The 17,465-nt window shown below is 37.6% G+C and overlaps 1 protein-coding gene across 2 annotated transcripts in view; it reads left to right on the top strand.

Annotated features, from left to right (window-relative positions):
• The window catches only part of ZNF280D (zinc finger protein 280D), a 288,761-nt gene that overhangs the window by 125,160 nt on the left and 146,136 nt on the right, over positions 1-17,465 (top strand). For both annotated transcript variants that reach the window (XM_027123109.1, XM_027123108.1), the window contains one exon: positions 4,170-4,264. The gene's annotated coding sequence lies outside the window, so the exon portion shown is untranslated. The remainder of the gene's footprint in view (positions 1-4,169; positions 4,265-17,465) is intronic.

Raw genomic sequence — 17,465 nt, 5'->3', positions numbered from 1 at the left:
TTAATCTCCAAAATATACACGCAGCTCATGCAGTTCAATATCAAAAAAAGAAAAAACCCAATCCAAAAATGAGCAGAAGACCTAAATAGACATTTCTTCCAAGAAGATATACAGATTGTCAAGAAACACATGAAAGGATCTCAACATGACTAATCATCATGGAAATGCAAATCAAAACTACAATGAGGGGCTTACCTGGTGGCGCAGTGGTTGAGAGTCCGCCTGCCGATGCAGGGGACACGGGTTCGTGCCCCGGTCTGGGAAGATGCCACATGCCGCAGAGCGGCTGGGCCCGTGAGCCATGGCCGCTGAGCCTGCGCGTCCGGAGCCTGTGCTCTACAATGGGAGAGGCCACAACAGTGAGAGGCCCGCGTACTGCAAAAAAAAAAAAAAACCCAAAAAACTACAATGAGATATCACCTCACACCAGTCAGAATGGCCATCATCAAAAAATTTACAAACAATAAATGCTGGAGAGGGTGTGAAGAAAATGGAACCCTCTTGCACTGTTGGTGGGAATGTAAATTGATACAGCCACTATGGAGAACAGTATGGAGGTTCCTTAAAAAACTAAAAATAGAACTACTGTATGACCCAGAAATCCCACTACTGGGCACATACCCTGAGAAAACCATAATTCAGAAAGAGTCATGTACCACAGTATTCATTGCAGCAGTATTTACAATAGCCAGGACATTGAAGCAACCTAAGTGTCCATCAACAGATGAATGGATAAAGAAGATGTGGCACATATGTACAATGGAATATTACTCAGCCTTAAAAAGAAATGAAATTGAGTTATTTGTAGTGAGGTGGATGGACCGAGAGTCTGTCGTACAGAGTGAAGTAAGTCGGAAAGAGAAAAACAAATACCATATGCTAACACATATATATGGAATCGAAGAAAAAAAAAGATTCTGAAGAACCTAGGGACAGGACAGGAATAAAGATGCAGACATAGAGAATGGACTTGAGGATATGGGGAGGAGGAAGGGTAAGCTGGGATGAAGTAAGAGAGTGGCATGGACATATTTACACTGCCAAATGTAAAACAGATAGCTAGTGGGAAGCAGCAGCATAGCACAGGGAGATCATCTCAGTGCTTTGTGACCACCTATAGAGGTGGGATAGGGAGGGTGGGAGTGAGACGTAAGAGGGAGGGGATATGGAGCTATATGTATACGTATAGCTGACTCACTTTGTTATACAGCAGAAATTAACACACCATTGTAAAGCAATTATACTCCAATAAAGATGTTAAAAAAAAAGAAACTATTAATTATCAAGTTTTGGCATAGTATCAAAGAATATCCACAATTATCTGAAAAGGCTATTAAAATACTTCTTTTTCCAGTTTAAGAAAAGCAGGTATGGACATTAAGTGAAGTTAAGAGTTGTGATTATTTCTGAATAAGGATATTCTAATTTCTGAATCGAGACCACATTTATGTTTAAAATGACACTATTCATTGTAGTACCTTAGACTGGTCAGAATGGTAATGAGACCCTCCTAAGTGTTCATCCAGGGATGAGAGGAACACCACCCACTTATAAACAAAATGCAGACATGGACATGGAGGGACAAAGGCACTAAATCAAGGTGGAAAATGATATGACTCGAAGAGCAGATGATCACATTATAGAACATGAAGACACTTAGAACATTTTAATCACAAAATTCAAGGTAGCTATAGCCAAGTGGAATAGAGGGTGCTTAATAGTGTTACACAGGGTACAACATAGATCCCATGACTTCTTTACCTTCTAAAAAAATTTTGTATTTTTAAATTGAAGTAGAGTTGATTTACAATGTTGTGCCAATCTCTGCTGTACAGCAAAGTGACTCAGTTATACACATCTAGACTTTTTTTTTTCAATTTTATTTTATTTTATTTTATTTATTTATTGTTTTGCAGTATGCGGGCCTCTCACCACTGTGGCCTCTCCCGCTGCGGAGCACAGGCTCCGGATGCGCAGGCCCAGCGGCCATGGGCCAGGGGCCCAGCCTTTCCGCGGAACGTGGGATCCTGCCGGACCGGGGCACGAACCTGCGTCCCCTGCATAGGCAGGCGGACTCCCAACCACTGCGCCACCAGGGAAGCCCTTATTTTATTTTATTTTATTTTATTTTTTTGGCTGTGTTTGGTCTTTGTTGCTGCGTGCAGGCTTAGTTGTGGCGAGCAGGGGCTACTCTTTGTTGCTGTGCGCGGGCTTCTCATTCTGTTGGCTTCTGTTGTTGTGGAGCACGGGCTCTAGGCGTGTGGGCTCAGTAGTTGTGGCTCGCGGGCTCTAGAGCACAGGCTCAGTAGTTGTGGTGCATGGGCTTAGTTGCTCCGCGGCATGTGGGATCTTCCAGGACCAAGGCTCGAACCTGTGTCCCCTGCATTGGCAGGCAGATTCTTAACCACTGCGCCACCAGGGAAGCCCCGATTCTTTTTTATTGTTTAATATTCTTTTCCAGTATGGTTTAATCACAGGATATTGCATATCATTCCCTGTGCTATACAATAGGACCTTGTTTTTATCCATCCTATATTTAATAGTTTACATCTGCTAATCCCACACTCCCAGTCCTTTCCTCCCCCCAACCCCCTCCCCATTGGCAACAAGTGATTCCATGACTTCTTTACAGTGTTTAATACTTTATTAAATTAAATTTGACCTGGAAGTTACTCTTTTAACCAGAAGCTAAGATGAGAGGGAAAATGCCAAACAGAGAAGCAGATATGGATTGTACTGAGTGGAAACTTGCCATATAGAGGCAAAGAAACCATTCCACTTACAAAGTTCCAAGTGGCATTTTAGAGAAAGGAGAGTCTTGAGAGGGTGTTACTCTGAAAATCCCCAGTGGAGCCAGGAATTTTTCTGGTGGCAGCCATGGAAAGAGGGATATTAAAAACCATTGTTTTTAAGCATAGGCCAGAGTTCACTGAGCAATATCTGCTTGTTTGAATGGAGAGAGAATGAATAATATATGCAAATTCCATGTTTAAAGTCCCCTTGTTTAGAAGTCTGGACTGCTTGATTTTGTCTCCCTAATCTACTTAGGCAGAGACCTTTTCTTTTGTTTTAATATCAAATAGGCTTTAGCATGGGCAGGTCTAATGAGACTTTGCCATTGGTGGAGGCTTAACAGGGCATCAGGAGATTTTAAGTAAATTTCATTAGAAGGCTACAATCTCTACCTCACGAAAGATTACATTTTTTAAAATGTAAGGGGTCAGGATATCCCTCCAGTTTGCTAGAGCAATAGCCTAGAAATATCCCAAAACTCGGTTAGTAAAAGGAGAGAGTGGCCCAGGACACTTCCCTTAGCCACTCCTGGCTAAGAGTATTCACAAATTCCCCAGAAAAGATAATAGTTGTAAACAACAGAAACACACATTGCTTATACCCTCTCTTTTTCTTTCTAGTTAGTGAATTCACGTTTTAAAATTCCAAAAGTACAAGAGTAGACAATAATAAGTTCTATTTAACTCTTATCCAGTAACTTAATTCCCCTCCTCAGAGGTAACTAATATTACCAATATCTTATATATGCTTCAATGCATATATGTGCAAATGTACACACAGTTTTTATGCAAATGATAATTTTCCATGTACTCTGAAGCTTATTTTTTTCACTAAACTATATCTTGGAATTAATTCTGTATCAATAATAATTTTACCCATCTTTCTTCAGCAGCATAGTGTTCCATTGAATGGATGCCTCATAATTTATTTAATCAACTCTACATTGATGTAATGAGTTGTAAGTTTTTTGTACATATGTAAGTAATCTATAGGATAAATTCCTAGAGGTAGAATTATTGATTCTAAGAGTATATGTGTTTGTAATTTTTATAAATATTGCTAAATTACCCTACATAGAGGTTGTACTAATTTATGTTCCTATCAGCAGTATATGAAAATACCTCTTTAACACACTCTCATTAATACAGTGTTACCAAGCTTTGTGATCTTTTCCAATTTGTGGGGTTAACCATGATGTTTCAGTTTAATTTTATTTTGCCTTTCTCATTATGAGATTAAACATCTTTTCTTATAAGTTTTAGAGCCATTTATATTTCCTTTTATGTAAACTGTTCAAATTCTTTGCCTATTTATCTGTTGATTTATCTATAGGGGGTTTTTTTTCTTCTCTTTTTATTCAATTCTCTTTACTTTAGGGCAAAATGAATCTGGAGTTGCTGTCCATAATGAGAGAATATATTTAGTTGAGGAACATGCAGTTTGGACAAATGAGCCTCCAGCTTGTGTCCAGGTGAGTGGTTGAAGTTCCTTTTGAAATTTGTTCAAGTGGTTCAATGAGGTTACTTTTTGCAATGGTGCTACCGGATGAAGAGATATTTACATGTAGGAAGAGGCTTGGGCCCCCTTTGTTTATGCACCTAGTTCAGCCACTAAACTTCATCCTGTATCCTAAAAATGATGCCTCATAAATGATTGAGCCCTATTGAAAATAAAGATGGGGATGAGCTTTGAAAATAAATGTAATACATACTCAAAATAGAAAAATGGGATACCTTCACCTTTCTCATAAACCAAAAATACCTAGAAATCTTTGGGAATAGTACTTTCACCCCCCGCCCCAAACTTTGCAAACATCTCCTTTCCACTCCATTTCCTTATTTTCTATATCATAATTCATTCATTTCCATAGTGCTACTTACTAAGGGGTCCTGCTTCCTGGCAGAAGTGTGAAGGAGTGGTTTATGATTGGTCTGATGGAGCAACGTCTGCCCCAAAGGACAGCTCTTTAACACATCAGCATGCAAGCAGCCCAGGCTGGGCAAATTGCCAACTGAGCCTTTCAGAACAGCAATAGCTTTTGTTAATATATACCTCATGATTTGTTTTAATGCTTTTACAATTATTTTCATAGTTATTTTTCTACTTTACATGTTCTCTAGTAACATATGGACATGTGTTAGCCCTGACATTTCTCCTGATTGCCAGAAAAATATATCTTTCTAATTACTCATATTATCTAATCTCTTCTTTGTGGGAAGATTTTAAACAATTGCTTTAATGTATTTAATATTTGCAGGACTATTCAAACTTTAATTTCTTCTTCAGTCACATCTCACATGGTACACATATATTTTTCAAGAAACTTTCCATGTGGTCTAAGTCTTTACAATTGTTAGCATATAGTTCTTGTGTTTATAGTTGTTTAAAAAGTAAGATTCTTTATAGATTAAAAAACAGCAATTTGTGATATGAATTGCAAATATTTTCCCAACATTTCCACAGCATTAATGAATATTAAATATTATTTGTTGTCTTTATATTTGAATAACAACTTGGATGATATAAATTTCTTGGGTCATGATTTCTTTCCTTGATAATTTTAGAGGCATTTCTCCAGTCTTCTGGAATTGGATATTGTTGTGGAGAAGTCTGATGTCAGCCTGTTTTGTTTTTACCCTTTGTAGATGACTCATTATTTCTGCCTGGTTGTCCAAAGGGTTATTTCTTTATCTTCACAGTTCATCAATTGTATCAGGATATACCTGTGTTGACGATAATGTGTCAGTTTTTTTTTCTGAGACCTGACATACCCCTTCAAAATGAACGTTTCTTCAGTAATATTTCAAATATTTGTTCTGATCCATTATATAGGGATATTAGGTAAGTGTATGTTGTATCTCACTTGCCTGTCTTCTCTAGATATCATTGTATCTCTAATCATTTTAAATTATATTTATTTTCATTCATTTTGCTTGCTCTCTCTATCTAACCTCTATGTTCCTTTTTGCATTCTCATCAGTATCTGGTCTCTCCTGGTCTACTTCCCATTTTTACTCCATTTCTGATATTTTTAAAGCCACCATTCCCCCTAGAGATCTTCCAACTCGTGTTTCATTCATTTTGTTGTCTCTGTCCTCCTGAATCTTGTATCTCTGCCTTTTGCTCTTTATTAAAAAAATAATAATAATGTGGTAAAATATACATAATATTTACCATTTTAACTACTTTTAAGTGAATGGTTCTGTGGCATTATGTACATTCATATTGTTGTGCACCATCTACACCATCCATCTCCAGAACTTTTTTGTCTTCCACAACTGAAACTCTGTACTCGTTAAATACTAACTCCTCATTCCTAACCCCCTCCCCCAGCCCCTGACAACCACCATTCTACTTTCCATCTCTATGAATTTGACTACTCTAGGTACCTCACATAAGTGGAATTATGCAATATTTGTCTTTCTGTGACTGCCTTATTTTGTTTAGCATACTATCTTCAAGGTTCATCCATGTTGTAGCATATGTCAGAATCTCTTCCTTTCTTTTTTTAAGACTTTTTCTTTTTCAGAGCAGTTTTCAGTTCATAGCAAAGTTAAAAAGGAGGTACAGAGATTTCCCATACACTCCCTGCCTCCACACATGCATAGCCTCCCCCATGATCAACATCCCCCACCAGTGGTGCATTTGTTACAATTGATGAACCTACACTGACACATCATAGTCACTCGTTTACATCTGGGTTCATTCTTGGTGTTGTACATTCTATGGGTTTGGACAACTGTAAAATAACATGTATCCATCATTATGGTATCATACAGAGTATTTTCACTGCCCTAAAAACTTCTGTGCTCTGCTTATTCATCCTCTCCCTGCCCCAACCCCTGACAATCACAGATTTTTTACTGTCTCCATTTTCCAGAATGTCATATACTTGGAATTATACAATATGTAGTCTTTCAGTTGGCTTCTTTCACTTAATAATATGCATTTCACTTAATAATATGCATTTCACTTAATAATATGCATTTAAGTTTCCTCCATGTCCTTATTTATTTATTTATTGGCTGCATTGGTTGCTGCACGTGGGCTTTCTCTAGTTGCGGTGAGCGGGGTCTGCTCTTCATTGCGGTGCACGAAGTATACGTTGCGTTGCTTCTCATTGCAATGGCTTCTCTTGTTGTGGAGCACGGGCTCTAGGTGTGTGGGCTTCAGTATTTGTGGCACACGGGCTCAGTAGTTGTGGCTTGCAGGCTCTAGAGTGAAGGCTCAGTAGTTGTGGCACACCGGCTTAGTTGTTCTGTGGCATGCAGGATCTTCCCGGACCAGGGCTCAAACCCCTGTCCCCTGCATTGGCAGGCAGATTCTTAACCACTGTGTCACCAGGGAAGTCTGTGTCCTTTTATGGCTTAATAGCTCATTTCTTTTTAGCGCTGAATAATATTCCATTGTCTGGATGTACTACAGTTTATTTCAACATTCACCTACTGAGATACATCTTGGTTGCTTCCAAGTTCTAGCAATTATTAATAAAGCTGTTATAAACATCCTTGTGCAGGATTTTGTATGGACATAAGTTTTCACCACATTTGGGTAAATGCCAAGGAACGTAACTGCTGGATTGTATGGTAAGAGTATATTTAGCTTTATAAGAAACTGCCAAACTGTCTTCCAAAGTAGTTGTACCATTTTGTTTTCCCATCAGCAATAAATGTTGCTCCACATCCTTGCTAACACTTGGTATTGTCAGTGTTCTGGATTTTGACCATTCTAATAGGTTTGTAGTGGTATCTCATTGTTGTTTTAATTTCCATTCCCTGATGACATATGATGTGGAGAATCTTTTCATATGCTTATTTGTCATCTGTATATCTTCTTTGGTGATGTGTCTGTTAAGGTCTTTGGCACATTTTAAAATCAGGCTATTTTCTTATTGTTGAGTTTTAAGAGCCTTTTGTATATTTTGTATAACAGTCCTTTATCATATATGTCTTTTGCCAATATTTTTCTCTCAGTCTGTGGCTTGTCTTCTCACTCTTGATGTTGTCTTTCACAGAGCAGTTTTAAATTTTAATGAAATTCAGCTTACCAATTATTTCTTTCATAGATTGTGCCTTTGGTGTTATATCTAAAAAGCTATCATCCTGCCCAAAGTCAACTAGGTTTGCTCCTGTATTATCTTCTACTTTTACATACATTTCATAGTTTTGCATTTTACATCTAAGTATATGATTCATTTTGAATTAATGTAATGTAATTTCTTTGTCTAGATTCATGGTTTTGCATGTGGATGTCCAGTTATCCCAACATTGTTTGTTGAAAAGACTATTTTTCTCCATTGTATTGTCTTTGTTCCTTATGTCAAAGATCAGTTGACTATATTTTGTTGTGTTTTTGTTTTATGGCCACACAGCTTGTGGAATCTCGGTTCCCTGACCAGGGATTGAACCTGGGCCAGAGCAGTGAAAGCCCAGAATCCTAACCACTAGGCCACCAGGAAACTCCCCCAGTTGACTACATTTATGTGTGTTTACTTCTAGGCTCTCTTTCTGTTCCATTCATCTATTTGTTGATTCTTTCGCCATTACCACACTGTCTTGATTACTGTAGCCTTATAGTAATACTTGAAATCTGGTAGTTTCAGCGTTCCAACTTTGTTCTTCTCCTTCAATATTGTGTTGACTATTCTGAGTCCTTAGTCTCTCCGTATAAACACTAGAATCAGTTTTTCTATATCCAAAAAATAACTTTCTGGGATTTTGATTGGGATTTCATTGGATCATAGATGAAGTTGGGAAGAACTGATATCTTGACAGTATTGAGTCTTCCTCAGTATTGAACATGGACTATTTCTCTATTTATTTAGTTTTTCATAGTTTGCCTCAGATAGATCTTGTACCTATTTTATTAGATTTGTACTTAACTATTTTGTTTTTTTGGAGTGCTAATGTAAATGGTATTGTGTTTTTAATTTCAAATTCCACTTATTCATTGCTAGTATATAGGAAAGCAACTGACTTTTGTATATTAATCTTGTATCCTACAACCTTGTTGTAATTGTTCCTTAGTTCCAGAAGTTTTTTATTGATTCTTTTGAATTTTCTACATAGACAATCACGTCACCTGCAAACAAAGATAATTTTATTTCTTCCTTTCCAATCTGTATACTTTTTTTTTCTCATCTTACTGCCTTAACTAGGACTTCTAGTATGGTGTTGAAAATAGGTGGTAAGAAGGGACATCCTTGTTCCTGATCTTAGCAGGAAAACTTCTAGTTTCTTACCATTAAGTATGTTAGCTGTAGGTTTTTTGGTAGTTATTCTTTATCATATTGAGGCAGTTCCCTTACACTCTATTCTTCTCTTCCTGAGTTTTTCTTTGATTTTGTCAAATGCTTTTTCTGTATCTATTGATATGATCCTGTGCTTTTTCTTTTTTAGCCTGTTCATATGATGTTATATTAATTAACTTTCAAAAGCTGTACCTGCCTTGCATACCTGGGATAAATCCCACTTGGTCATGGTGTATAATACTTTTTATAGGTATTTGGATTTATTTGCTAATAGTTTGTTGAAGATTTTTGCTCTGTATTCATAAGAGATATTGGTTTATAGTTTTCTTTTCTTGTAACGTCTGGGACTGGTTTTGATTAGGGTAATGCTGGCCTCATAGAATGAGGAAGTATTCCCTCTGCTTCTATCTTCTGAAAGAGATTGTAGAGAATTGGCATAATATTTTGCTTAAATGTTTGATATATTTCACGAGTTACCCTGTCTGGGCCTGGTGCTTTCTGACTTGGAAGGTTATTAATTATTCATTCAATTTCTTTAATAAATATAGGCCAATTCAGATCATCTATTTCTTCTTGTATGAATGTTTGCAGATTGTGTCTTTCAAGAAATTGGTCCATTGCATTTGGGTTATCAAATTTGTAGGCATAGAGTTATTCAAATTCTTCCTTTATTATCCCTTAATGTCCATGGGATCTGTAGTGATGTCCCCTCTTTTATTTCTGAAATTAGTAATTTGTGTCCTCTCCCTTTTTCTTAGCCTGGCTAGGGGATTATCAATTTTATTGATATTTTCAAAGAACCAGCTTTTGGCATAATTGATTTTCTTTCCCTTCCTTTTTAAGGCTCTTAAACATATTGTATGTATATTTGGGTTCTTGTTTTATAGATAAATTGCTCCATTAACTGTTTAAATCCGTGGCAAACACTTGGTCAAATTTTTCATCTGTTTCATGAATATACTGCTTTGATCAGTGTTCATCTGCATTTCTTCTTATTCTTTTTCTCCTCTTTTCTTGTAATACTTTTATATAGATCCTGGATGGTTTAGTTTTGATTTCTCATGTTGGTTTAAGTGGGCTTCTCCTTGACCAGCTATTTCCAAATGATTCATATGTTAGGGATGCTAAAGCCGTGTCCAAGGCTAGCAGCATTCTCCCTAGAGCCCTCAGTTAAGTGTGAGAGTCCATTTAACTGTTAACCTCTCCCTGGCCAACAGAAATAGGCAGTTTGTAAGATTCATAGCATTCAGAATCTTTTTCTAATCCTCTGCCTCACCAACAGGCTGTTTTTTAAAATATGGCTCATCATATGAGTCCTTGTTCAGTCCTGTTAGCCCTGCTTCTCAGAATCAAACTCCTGTCACTATTCCACACAGCTTGTCCCAGTTAGGACGCATGAGGATTTTAGTTCTTTATCTTGGGCATGCTCCTCATCTTGGGGCAGCGCCCGCTCTCTCAGGGATTTGCATTCACAGGCATCCCCTTCTGCTTCCTCCCACATCCTGTTTGATCTTCACTGCTTTTGGCAGCCCTTCTATCTATTTGTGGCTTAGGATTTCACATGCATCCTAGCTTGTATTTCTCTTTCTCATTCTTCTTTAGTGTGATTTCCTAGAGGGGAAGGAGGAAATGCCAATTTTATTCCACTATGCTCAAACTGAAAATCTGTATCTAATTCTTCCATAGTTTAGGATAAGTCATTCTCAAATAAATGCTTTATTATTTTTGTGAACCTCCAAGTTAGAGAACCCTTTCAGGTATTATTATGGATATTTGAACCAAGGAAACCCAGCTGACAGTTGCAATTGAGAGCATTATGATGAAAAGGCAGAACCAGAAGCGCCACTCACAGAAGGAGGTCTGAAGTTGTTAATTTCTACCTGTGTATGTTGCATGCAACATCTTTATGTCTTCTGATTCTATGATCAGAACCATTAATGTCTTTTCTATCACCTAATCATTCTCATAAGTTTCAGATTTAAAGGAAAACAGTTGTTCTTGACTGATATTGAGATTGTGATCTAAGAACTCCCCTTCCTTCAGCTAAACATACTCATTATGCAGTTCTGCAAGTCAATTTTTTATGTCTCTGGGTCTATAGCAGGGCCTGCTTTACTGTGGGAAAAAAATGTGGATTCAGGAAGGCCCTGAAGTATACCTCTGATCTATATGCACAGGGAAATTTCATCAATAATAATTTATTCCTCTGTGTTACTGTGGCCTCCTTTTAAATGCCTATATTTCTTTGGAAATAAGTAAGTTGTCATTAACATCTTTGTGTAAATCACATTTTTAAAAATATTGTTTCTCGAGGAAGGAACACTGGGAAAGGAAACAGAGGAAATGGAAATTAAGGAACACCCAAGATAAACATTAAACACCAAGATAAACATTGCCCACTTGTGTAAAAAGATCTAGCTGGCCTTGTGTAAAAAGAACGCAAGTTGTTACTCACATTTTATTAATAGTTAAAATTATATAAACATACCTGTAGGCAAACAAACCTAAAGTTTAGTATGTGAGCACTTCCTGGTGAGAAGGCAAAATCTTTCTAAATGCCTATAAGTAAACTCTTGCTTTCCTTCCTGAATTTATGGAATTTTTAAGCCTTGCATTCCACACTAAGTCCGTTGACTTTTTTGTTCTTTCTAGAGCATACCTCTGCTCTATGCAAGCTTAGCTGCTATTCTTTTTATATCCTCCGAAGCAGTACTGGCCATACCAGCTAGTTTAAGTGTAATTAAAAAGAGTACCACCTTAGGATTTTGCAATATCAACTGCACTTATGTTATATACAGAGTGATGTGAGGATTAGATTTAAACTTTCCTGTACCAGGCTGGCTGGCATAGAGGGTTGTTGCTCAATGTCAGAATTATCAATCCTTTCATTTTTAGAAATGGATTTTTAAAAATATGTTGACAGGGAAGTGTGGACAGCAAGGATTCTAATGTAAAAAATATACATTTTGTGAATTGGAAACTATCTCCTGACAGAAATGCAGTTTTGATTGACATTCTCATAAGGGTATAATATGGTCATCCATACATTATGTATAAACTTACCATCATTTCCATAGCCATGGAGAACACATTGTTACTTCTTCTCAAAAGTACTCTTAATCCCTTGGCTTATACAACTGTGGTTATACTGCCAAGACAGCCATTTCAATTTCTTGTCCCATAAACAGAAGCACTTAGACACAAATACTTGCCATAAGAAGATATTTTGAAAGGCATTTAATTAATAGTGATGGTTTTGGAAATGATCAGTTAATAGGAATCATGTCCATACTGAATGTTGTGTTCTGAGAATTCTTTTATTCAGTCATCATTCACCTAATTGAGAAATTTTCCAGGATTCAATACTTTTTTTCTTCTTGCCTGTCCTTTAGTCATTCCATTGTAGTACTAATTTCAAGAAAAAGAGAAATGATAATAGCCAAAAAGTGGAAAAAACCCAAATGTCCATCAGCTGATGGAATGGATAAATAAAATGTGGAATAGCCACACAATGGAATGTCATTTGGCAATAAAAAGAAATGAAGTACTGATATATACTACAACTTGGAAGAACCTTGGAAGTCTTATGCCAAGTGAAAGAAGCCAGTCACAAGTGACCACATATTGTATGCTTCCATTTATATAGAATTTCAGAATCTGCAAATTCATAGAGATAGAAGGTAGATTAATGTTTACCTAAGGCTGAACAGTGGGGAGCAGGATGGGAGTGACTGCTAAAGGATACAAGGTTTCTTTTTGGGGCAATGAAAATGTTCTAAAATTTATTGTGGTGATGGCTGCACTGCTCTGTTGAATACACTAAAGATCATTGAATTGTTTACTTAAATTTTTTATAACTGATAAAATATTGTGTCAATTTCAGATGTATAACATAATGATTTGATACTTGTATATAATGCAAAATGATCACCACAATAAGTCCAGTTAATATCTGTCATCATAACATAGTTATGAAATTTTTTCCTTGTGATGAGAACTTTCAAGATCCACTCTCCTCACTACCTTCAAATATGCAATACGGTACTATTAACTGTAATTATAATGCAGTACATTACATTCCCATAACTTATTCATTTTATAACTGGAAATTTGTATCTTCCCCCTTCACCCATTTCTCCCACCTCCCACCTCCCCCACCTCAGGCAACCACCAATCTGTTCTCTGTATCCATGAGCTCATTTTTTTGTTTTTTTTGGTTTTGGTTTTCATTTTAGATTCCACATACAAGTGAGATCATTTAGTATTTGTTGTTCTCTGTCTGACTTAACTTCACTCAGCATAAGGCCCTCAAGGTCCATCCATATTGTTGCAAATGGCAGGATTTCTTTCTTTTTTTATGGCTGACAAGTATTCCAAATGTGTATACATACCACATTTTTAAAATCCGTTCACCTGTTGATGTATACTTAGGTTGTTTACATGTCTTGCTATTGTAAGTAATGCTGCAATGAACATGGGGGTGCTTAGATCTTTTCAAATCAGTATTTTAATTTTCTTCAGATAAATACCCAGAAGTGGAATTGCTGGATCATACAGTAGTTCTATTTTTAATTTTTTGAGGAACCTCCATACTATTTTTCATAGTGGCTGCACCAATTTACATTCCCACCAACAGTGCACAAGGATTCCCTTTTCTCTATACTGTCTCCAACACTTGTTATTTCTCATCTTTTTGATCATAGCCATTCTAACAGGTGTGAGATGATATCACCGTGTTATCTCACTTCCATTTCCCTGACAATTAGTGATGTTGAGCATCTTTTCATGTACCTGTGCCATCCATATATCTTCTTTGGGAAAACGTCTATTCAGATCTTCTGCCCATTTTTTAATCAGATTGTTTGTTTTTCTGCTATAGAATTGTATGAGTTCTTATATATTTTAGATATTAACCCTGTGTCAGACATACACTTTGCAAATATTTTCTCCCACTTCATTGGTTGCCTTTTCATTTTGTTGGTGGTTTCCTTTGCTGTGCAGAAGCTTTTTAGTTTGATGTAGTCCCACTTGCTGATTTTTGTGGGGTTTTTTTGGTTTTTTGGGGTTTTTTGCCTTTTCTTTTCTGTCAAACCCCAAAATCCTGCCAAAAGTAGTGTCAAGGAGCTTTCTGCTCTTTTCTAGAAGTCTTATGTTTTCAGGTCTTATATTCAAGTCTTTAATCTGCTTGAGTTAATTTTTGTGTATGGTGTAAGGTAGTGGTCCAGATTCATTCTTTTGCATGTGGCTGTCCAGTTTTTCGCAGCACCACTTATTGAAGATCAACAGTTATTAACTGAGAGTAAGCTAAGTTACAGATAATTATAGTTAATCTACACTACAGTGCTACCCACATGGGAGAGGTAGAAGGGAAGAGAAGAGAAGGAATATGAACACATGCTATGTGCCATGTTCTAAGGCCTATCATATGATTTAATACAACAGTCTTTCAAGGTAGGTAATGGTTTCCCTGTTTTTGATAGATTAGCAAACTGAAGCTCAGAGAGGTTAACATTATCCTAGGTCACACAGCTAATAGACAATTCTTTGTCCTTCCCAGAGATTGTCTTTATCCTCAGTAGTCTCAAATAAAAGGAAATAGAAGCTTTCTGAGTCTCAGCCCTTGTAACTGGTGATCACTTTCCACTTTCCTAGGATCTCTCAAGTATGCTTTAGCTCCCATGTTTTAGCCTATCTAAAAATGCTATGGCTTACCAACAGATGTAGCAAAACCTGGGTTGTTGTACTTCCCTATACTCCCTGAAACTGTCTTGGCAATGGTCCAGGGGACAGGCTGTCTAATCTAGATACAGAATCTGGTTTCTTTCTCAAAGCACAGTATTAGCAAATTTCATTGGAATTTCTGAAATTAGTGGTGATGCCTGAATTTGGCTCCATTTCCAGTCTAAGTTTTTTTTATTAGGTATGATGAGGTATATACCCTATAATTCCAGGCAAGTCCCCACATGTCACAAAAGCTGGAATAAAACTTTATGATGACTCGGGGGAAGAATCCAATGAATCTGAGGCCTAGATTTTTGTTTTGAGATTGGATATATGATGGTGTACTTTTTCTGAGACTGAGAAGCAATTTAGTGAAGAGGTTGCACGGAAATGTTCTGTTTTGATTTTTAAACTCTTCTCTCATACCCCAAATCCAATCCCTCATCAATCCTGTCATTTCTACCTCAAAATATGCCCTGATTCCAACACTTCTCACTAATCCACCACCTCCCCCTGTGTCAGGCCAGGGTCACCCACACGGAAAATCATTTAAAAGAGAGGGGATTTAATGCAGGGAACTGGTTACACAAGTGATGTAAGAAGTGATAAGCCAAAGAGGATGGTGGGGCAACCCAGAGATTAACTACTGTAGGAAGCTGCTGCTGTTTCTAGGCTGGCAGGACAAAAGGAGAAGAGGTCATGGTCACCCAGAAGAAGCTGGATCCATGGTGATACCATATGGCAGGAGCTGGAGCCATTCCATCCTTACTAGAAATGCTGCCTGTGGCAGAGATTGAGAGATCGAGAGAAAGAGAGAGACAGAGAGAGAGGGAAAGAAAGACATGACCTGGCTTCCCCTGTTCCTCCCCTCCCATCTCCAAACAGTGCCTAAAGCCAGCCAGAAGCCAGTTGACAGGGAGTCTGGAAAGTGCAGGAAGCAGAGACCAGCCAGCAGAGGAAAGGAAGGGAGAGGAATGGGTGTGACAGCAAACAGCCCCAGCTGACTTATACCCTGATTCAAGCAACCATCATCTCTTGACTGGGCTATTACAGTAGTCTCTTAAGTCTTCCCCTTGCTTCCACTCTAACTTCTCCTGCTGTTAGGGTAAGACTAGGCTACTGTAACAAAGAGACCAAGCAATACCATGGCTTATTGCTTAAAGAAAAATATTTCCTGGGACCTCCTTGGTGGCGCAGTGGTTAAGAATCTGCCTGCCAATGCAGGGGACACAGGTTCAATCCCTGGTCGGGGAAGATCCCGCATGCCGCGGAGCAAGTAAGCCCACGTGCCACAGCTACTGAACCTGCACTCTTAAGCCCGCGTGCCACAACTACTGAAGCCCGTGCGCCTTGAACCTGTGCTCTGCAACAAGAGAAGCCACTGCAATGAGAAGACGAGCATCACTTGGGAACTTGCTAGAAATGCCAATTCTTGGGCCCCATCCCTGGCTTACTGAATCAGACACTCTGTGTGGAGCCAGCAATCTGTTTTAACAACTTGCATTCTCAAGTTGCTCTAATATACTAAACTTCCTCCCAACTCAGGGCCTTTATATCTCCACCCTCTACCTTATGTTCTCTTCCTCCAGACTTTTATGTTATTTAGGTCTCTGTTCAAATATCACTTCTTTGAAGAGGACTTCCTTCCTGCCAACCCTACTCTGTTCCCCTCACTAGTATGTAAGCTGGCAACAGTGGATTTGTCCTGTTCAATTCTGTATCTCCAGCACCAAAAACAGTGCCTGGCATATGCTAGGCAAAGTATATGTCAGATGAATTAACGTATTACATAATTAATGTTAAAATTAGTTTTGTATTCTAAACAGTGCACTGATAAATACATAAAGAAATACAAAAAAGAGAAAAGACAGTTATAGTCAGAACTTCACAGACCACCTACACTTCTTTCATCCCTTTAACCTGAAGCAACACACACGATAGCAGTTTACGTGTATCTAGAAATATTTTAAGGGTAAATGTCGCTAATTATTTCTATTTCTTTTCAAGGTTCGTCCATGTTGTAGCATCTATCAATACTTCATTTCTTTTTATTGCCAAATAATATTGCATTGTATGAATATACAGGCATACCTTGGAGATATTGTGGGTTTGGTTCCAGACCACTGCAATAAAGCAAATATTGCAATAAGACAAGTCACACGAAATTTTTTGGTTTCATAGTGCCTATAAAAGAGGGATAAATTAGGAATTTGGGATTAGCAGATACAAACTACTATATATAAGATAGATAAGCCACAAGGTTCTACTCTATAGCACAGGGAACTATATTCAATACCTTGTAATAAACCATAATGGAAAGCAATGTGAATAAGCATATGTATATATATGTATAACTGAATCACTTTGCTTTACACCAGAAACTAACACAAGATTGTAAATCAACTATACTTCAATAAAAAAATTACCTTTACAGTATACTATAAGTGTGCAATAGTATTACGTCTAAAAAAACAATGTACAAACCTTAATTAAAAAATACTTTATTGCTAAAAATTGCTAACAATCATCTGAACCTTTAGCAAGTTGTAATCTCTTTGCTGGCGGACGGTCTTATGTCAGCGTTGATGGCTGCTCACTGATCAGGCTGGTGGTATTGCTGAAGGCTGGGGTGGCAGTGGCAATTTCTTAGAATAAGACAACAATGAAGTTTGTTGCGTCAGTTGACTCATCTTCTCATGAA

Source organism: Aethalodelphis obliquidens, unplaced genomic scaffold (genome assembly GCF_003676395.1).
Source record: "Aethalodelphis obliquidens isolate GAN/ISIS:26980383/991018 unplaced genomic scaffold, ASM367639v1 scaffold26, whole genome shotgun sequence".
NCBI lineage: Eukaryota > Metazoa > Chordata > Mammalia > Artiodactyla > Delphinidae > Aethalodelphis > Aethalodelphis obliquidens.
Note: the sequence above shows the minus strand (reverse complement) of the source record. Positions and strands in the feature narration are given on the sequence as shown.